Raw genomic sequence first — 6960 nt, 5'->3', positions numbered from 1 at the left:
CCCGCGTTACGTTATGCGGTTTTTCTGGTCTGACTGGAATGCCGCATTTTCGTTATCTGAACACGCCACAAAGCAACACGCCGACGGAGTGAATGCTGCCGAGTTGACGGATGCATCAGATGCATCGGCGATGAGGGTATTTTGAGACCGCCAGTGCGTTGTACATGTAGTACTTCGCATAATGGCGAGGCCCTTGAACTAAGCATACGGGCTGTGGCGTGTTCATGTACAGCATTGAATATGCTGTACTACTCCCTACCGGGGGACTGTTGTCACTTGTGGCTGCAGTCCCCCGCGTCACGTTATGCGGTTTTTCTGGTCTGACCGGAATGCCGCATTTTCGTTGTCTGAGCGCGCCACGTAGCAACATGCCGCTGGATCTAGAAATCGGGATGCAACCAATCGCCTGGGCAACCCAGGCCGCAAGGGGCAAACGTGCCCTAGCCACACTTGAGCCTCCACGAAAAAGGTACCGCTGGATAGCTCGTGTTCTCAAAACGCAGCGAACCGAACGAAGTGTGGTGGAGAGGAAGAGGCAGCCTCTCCGACTGCTGTCTCCCGCGTGTTTGCCGTGCGTGGCGACCCTTGTCGTCGGAAAAGAGGATCCTGGGATCTGAGGGGGCCCTCTCCTGCGGGTGAGACGTCCCCAACACGTACCTTTGGCCTCTGCTTCGGCTAGATGGGAGGCTGGACGAGAAAAGCAGCCCTGGTCCAGTCAATCGGCTTGGAACGACCATACGCTTCGGCGAGTGGGTTCTGACGGGCGAGGACGCGGGCTGGGTTGAGTAATCGGCCCAGTCAGCAGACTATGTCCGGTGCGTAGCCCTAACCCAGCCTGATGGCGGGTTCCAAAATGTGTGGGTCGGTGGTGGCCGGGGAGCGTACCGGATGAAAGAAAGATTCACATTATGGGATCTAAATCGAAAACACAAATTGAACGATCAAAGTCGGCGGGTCCAGCTCCTACTCGGAGTGAAGCCGTCGCCACAGACGCGGAAGCTACAGCAGCAGCTGTTAGCCCTCCTGCGTCTGCGAAAAAGACAAGGTCCGGGAAGGTGTTAAACATCGCCAATCCTCGTGTGACCTTGGAGAGATGCGTGACACCCACGCGAGCGGTCTCGGTGAAAACTGAGGCCACGGAAGAAGGCGCGCCGGACACCGGTAACGTGGGGACAGCGCCCAAGTCGGGGGACTCCCCCAGCCGCAAGGCTGGGAAGGGGAAACCCAAAAAAATCGAACAAGTCAAAGACACGCTCGTGAAGGTGCAACCGGCACCCGTGCGTGTCGAAGACCCCGAAGGTGGCGGTTGGAAAACCGTCACCAAAAAATCGAAGCGTGCCAAGCCAGTCGCACCTACTGGCAAGGCCGCAGCAAACCAGGCCAGGAAATCGAAGGGGACGGTTTCCGGGCACAAGGTACGGCCTCTCGATCTCGTGAGAGACGAAGCCTTCAGGCGAGTATCGGAGATACGGACCTTTTGCTTTCGACCCGAGTCGAAAGTCAACAAGGAGTCCGGGTCGAAGATACTAGCAGAAGTCGGAGCACTCAACGAGTTGGTCCAGGAGCTGATTCAAAGAAACAGCTTCGTCGAAGGGCAACTCGCCGCGGTCAGGGCGGACCTAAAAGCGCGCCCTGCCGTAATGAGTGCGGCGCGACCTGGGCCGTCCAAGGGATCCCTCCCGAAGACGGTCTCCAATGCCGCGCAGTTGACCTACGCCCAAGTGGCAAAGGTCAACCAGTCAGCGACTCCGGAGGCGAGAAGACCACCGACACAATACGTGGTGCGTATCTTCCCGCCAAAGGATAAAGGACAGAACAGCGATGCTACTAAGAGAGCTGTTCTGTCGATCGTAAAACCTGCGAAGGAGGCGATCCGTGTCAGATCGGTTCGACGCATCCACTCCGGTGGCATCGTCGTCGAAACCGATCGCAAGGAGGACCTAAAAGCCTTCGTAGGCAATAAGAAGCTGGCGAGTGCGGGACTGTCCGTCTCCTTGCCCAGCAAACGGGACCCCGAGGTCCTGATTTATGACATTCCGAAAGGGATGGGCAAGGAGGAAATTGCCTCCAGTCTTTGGAGGCAAAACCTCTCTGAGGCGTCCCAGAAGGATGTGCCTTCGGGTGTTCGGGTCAGTCGCATGGCTGGCAAGACCCCGGAGACAGCCAACTGGGTAGTGGCCGTCAGTCCGCAGATTCGTCGGCGGCTGGCGCAGAGAGGGGACCGGGTGTACCTTGGGTGGAGTTCCTGCCGTGTGCGGGACTTCATACAGGTCACCCGTTGCTATAAGTGCCAGCGCTTCGGGCACACCGCGAAGCGCTGTAAATTCAAAGAGGATGTCTGCGGACATTGTGCCGAAAAAGGGCACGGCTATGCGCTCTGCAGCAGGAAGAGCAAGCCTCCGGTTTGTTCCAACTGCAAAGACAGAGGGCGGCCACACGACCATAAGTCGCGAGACCCGGCCTGCGCCTCCTATCAGGAAGCGCTGGTTTTGGAGATGTCTCGCATTAGACAGGAATAATAATTTGAATCTCGAATGGATAGTACAAACGACCGGCGACGCTCGAGAGTCATACGGGTCATGCAGCATAACATGCAGCGGGCCCGAAACGTGACCGACGAAGTCCGGACTGAGATGCATAGGCGAGGGGTAGATGTGTTGCTTGCACAAGAGCCATATAGCTGGCGGGGTACTGTGCCCGGGCTAGGCTTGAGAACGAGGCTGATCACGGCAGGCGAACCGGTGATGGCTGCAATAGCGGTCAGAAACCCGGATCTAACCGTGGTCAAAGTCTCTAACTTGTGCGACACGCATTTGTCCTGTGTCAGCATCTCGGGTTCGTTTGGGAGCTTCTTCCTGATCAGCCAGTACTTTCAATGCTCCGATGACGTTGAATCAGGTCTGGCGCGGTTGGAGAGAGCTCTTTCCGCACTTAAGCATAACCGAGTCATTATCTCTGCCGACGTTAACGCGAAATCAGCCCAGTGGGGCAGCGCGGAGACGGACGTGAGAGGCCGTAAACTCGAAGAGTTTATCGTGAGCCATGGCTTGGTTGTCTTGAACGAGGCTGGAAACGCTCCGACGTTTTCCAGCCCTAGTGGACAGTCATACATCGACGTCACACTATCGACACCTGATATTTGCGACAAGGTGCGAGGTTGGAAGGTCCGCGAGGACCTGACGACCAGCGACCACCGAGTCATAGAGTTTTCTTTGAGTTTTTGCGCCGAGGACGGTGCTGCCGAAATTAGTAGCAACAGCAGCACCAACCGGAACGGATTACTACCAAGGTTCCGACTCCGAAGCGCAAAATGGCCCGAGTTCGACAAGGCGCTGCAGGAAAGTAAGAGGAGTATATCCCCCAATCCATTGAACAATAAGGGGGATGTCGAACATCTAGCACAGGAGATCGAAAGAATGATCGTCCAAGCGTGCGACTCCTCGATGCCAACCAAGCAGTGGCATTCAAAATCCGTCCCATGGTGGACGGCCGACCTGACGAGGCAAAAGAGGCGAGTCTACAAACTTAGACGAGCCTCGCAGAACGCAGCATGTTCAGAGGAGCAGAGGGCGGCCAAGAGGACCGAGTATCTTAAACAGAGAAAGGCCTACAAAGCCGCCATCAAAGCTGCTCGGTCGCACAGCTGGCGTGCATTCGTGACCGAGCAGGGAAACAAGGAACCCTGGGGCCTCATTTATAAGATCACGAGGCAGAAGATGACAGCCAGCACGGTCATCTCCAATATAAATCGTAACACTGCCCAGGGTTACACCACAGACTGGGACTCCACCGCTTCCGCGCTGCTGGAGGGGTTAATTCCGGACGATAGCCCCGCGAATGACTCCCCGGATCATGCGCGAGTCAGGAGGGAAGCTGCCATCGAGCCGGAGAGTGAGGACGCCAGTCCCTTCACCCTCTCGGAGCTCAGATCGGCGGTCAACCGACTGAAGAGCGGCAAGTGTCCAGGCCTAGATCGGATCGAGCCGGAGATTTTAAAACGTTCGTGTAATACAATCTCACGCGAGCTCCTCCGACTCTACAACGGATGCCTGGCACACGGAGTCTTTCCCGTGGAATGGAAAGTCGGGTCCATCATTACCATCCTTAAAGGACCCGAGAAACCTGAAACGGAGATAAAGTCCTACAGACCAATATGCTTGCTTTCGGTCGTAGGCAAAGTCTTGGAGAAGCTAATCGCTACGCGATTAGCTAGTTTGTTTTTGCACCCCGACTACGCCTCCGATCGGCAATACGGATTCAGGCCGCATCGATCCACGACTGATGCCGTGGTAAAGATGAGGGAGCTTGCGTCCGGTCGAGAGGAAAAGTACGTCGTGGGTCTGCTCTTCGACATTGCTGCGGCCTTTGATAATGTCTGGTGGCCAAGCATACTCAACGCGTTGAGGAAGCGAGGCTGCCCAAAAAACCTATTTAGATTGGTGGTCGACTACTTCGACGGCCGCGTGGTGACTATGGTGTCTGATCGCGGTGCAGTGCGGAAGAAAGTCACTAAGGGCTGCCCACAGGGATCGATTCTTGGTCCGAGCTGTTGGAACTTAGTCTTCGACGAGGTTCTACAGCTCTTATCGAACGCCGGGCTCGCTTGCGAGCCCATCGCCTATGCAGACGACCTTCTTGTCTTGATCTTCGCGAACAGCAGGAAGGGTCTAGAAAGCAATGGCCAATTGGTTGTGGACACCATTTCTCGCTGGTGCGACCAGCAGAAATTGTCGCTGTCTGCGACCAAGACCGAGATGGTATTCTTAAAAGGCTCTCTCGACAGAGAGAGGCCACCTGTGATAAAAGTAGGAGGTCGGAATATTGCCGTCAAGGACTCTGTGCGTTACCTTGGCGTGCATTTTGACTCTAGACTGGGTATCCATTCCCATGTCGAGTATTTGAATGCTAAGTCCTTGCGAACGTTTAATGCGCTAGCAAGGATTGCTAAGTCGAACTGGGGATTGGGATATCGGACGATGCGTACTTTGTACCGCGGCTTGTTTGTCCCAATCGTCACGTATGCTGCCGCGGGCTGGGCAGACCGCCTTACCTCTGGGACGAGTAAAGTGCTCACCAGGGCGCAGAGGCATGTTCTGCTTGGCTGCGTCAAAGCCTACAGGACAGTCTCCACTGATGCGATCCCCGTGATCGCCGGGGAGATACCTGTGGACTTGGCGATAGCGGAGTTCAGCTGCGTGTACAAAGCCAGGAAGAAACTCGGGTTCCAACATGGAACCTATCAAGTGAGTCAGGCCGAATTGGCTGACGAAGTCGTCACCGAAGCCCAAGTTCGCAGAAGGCTGAGGGAGGCGACTTTAGAGATGTGGCAGCAGAGATGGTCGTCCTCGACGAAGGGTAGGGAAACCTTCCAATACTTCGGCGAGGTATCAGACCGTCTCTCAGCGAGCTGGATCAGAGTCGACCATGATGTAGCGCAGTTCTTGAGCGGACACGGAGACTTCCGTGCGAAGCTCAAGACGTTCGCCCTGGTCGACGACGAGTTGTGCGAATGTGGGGAGGAGGAAACTCCAAACCACGTCCTCTACGATTGTCAGCGTTACGTAGAGGACAGGGAACACCTACGCCAGGCGGCGATTCGAGAAGGATTTCAGTGGCCAATCGACAAAGCCAGCCTGGTGTCAGAGCAGCTGTTTCAGGAGTTCCGAAAATTCGCACGATCCGTAAGCAAGACTAAGAAGCGAACATAGAACGAAACTGCATACGGAGCGTGGACTCGTCCAGCTCCGTTGATGTACGGCATGCTGGGCGAACCCCTCGGGGTTCGTCCCCTCGGGCCAGGCTGAAGCCCCTCTTGCGGAGATAAAAGACTTTAACACTACTCCGTAAGAGTGCCTGGATTGGGTTGGACTCGAGGTGGCAGTGGGAGTAGCACGCTGTCTTCCCCTGATACGATGGTGAACGAAGGTAGAGCCCGAACACCAGGCACAAGTCGCAAGAGCGGCCGGTATGGTCCACCAAGGACTTAGGTACGGCCCGTCTCTCAGAGACCACAGTTTGACGACAACACTAACTGTCCCTATCTACTGGCGGTGGCGGTCTGTGGCCACCCAGGGCGGGAGATAACCCCCGAACTAGCCCTCGCGTAGGAGGGTTGATCGGCCGAGTCGATGGGTGTATCGGCGATGAAGGCATTAGAGACCGTCAGTGCGTCGTACATGTAGTACTTCGCATAATGGCGAGGCCCTGATTTAGCATACGGGCTGTGGCGTGTTCTTTGTACAACACTGTATGTGCTGTATGACTTCCGACTGGGGAACTGTTGTCACTCGTGGCATCAGTTCCCCAGTTTACGTTAAACGGTTTTTCAGACCGTTTTTCGTGGGCGGAACACGCCACTAGACAACACTCCGCTGGGCTCAGGAATACATGGGATGCAATCAATCCCCTGGGCAACCCAGGCCGCAAGGGGCAAACGTGCCCTAGCCACACTTGAGCCTCCACGAAAAAGGTACCGCTGGATAGCTCGTGTTCTTAAATACGCAGCGAACTGAACGAAGTGTGGTGGAGAGGAAGAGGCAGCCTCTCCGACTGCTGTCTCCCACGTGTTTGCCGTGCGTGGCGACCCTTGTCGTCGGAAAAGAGGATCCTGGGATCTGAGGGGGCCCTCTCCTGCGGGTGAGACGTCCCCAACACGTACCTTTGGCCTCTGCTTCGGCTAGATGGGCGGCTGGACGAGAAAAGCAGCCCTGGTCCAGTCAATCGGCTTGGAACGACCACACGCTTCGGGCAAGTGGGTTCTGCTGGGCGAGGACGCGGGCTGGGTAAGGAAACCGACCCAGCCAGCAGACTATATTCGGTGCGTAGCCCTAACTCAGCCTTTGGCGGGTTCCAAATTGTGTGGGTCGGTGGTGGCCGGGGAGCGCACTGGATGAAAGACCAAGACACATTATGGGTCTGAATAAAATTAATGAACAAAAAACTAAGCGTCCAAAGACGACG

This window comes from Megalopta genalis, unplaced genomic scaffold, assembly GCF_051020955.1.
Source record: "Megalopta genalis isolate 19385.01 unplaced genomic scaffold, iyMegGena1_principal scaffold0137, whole genome shotgun sequence".
NCBI classification, from domain to species: Eukaryota; Metazoa; Arthropoda; class Insecta; order Hymenoptera; family Halictidae; genus Megalopta; species Megalopta genalis.
Note: the sequence above shows the minus strand (reverse complement) of the source record.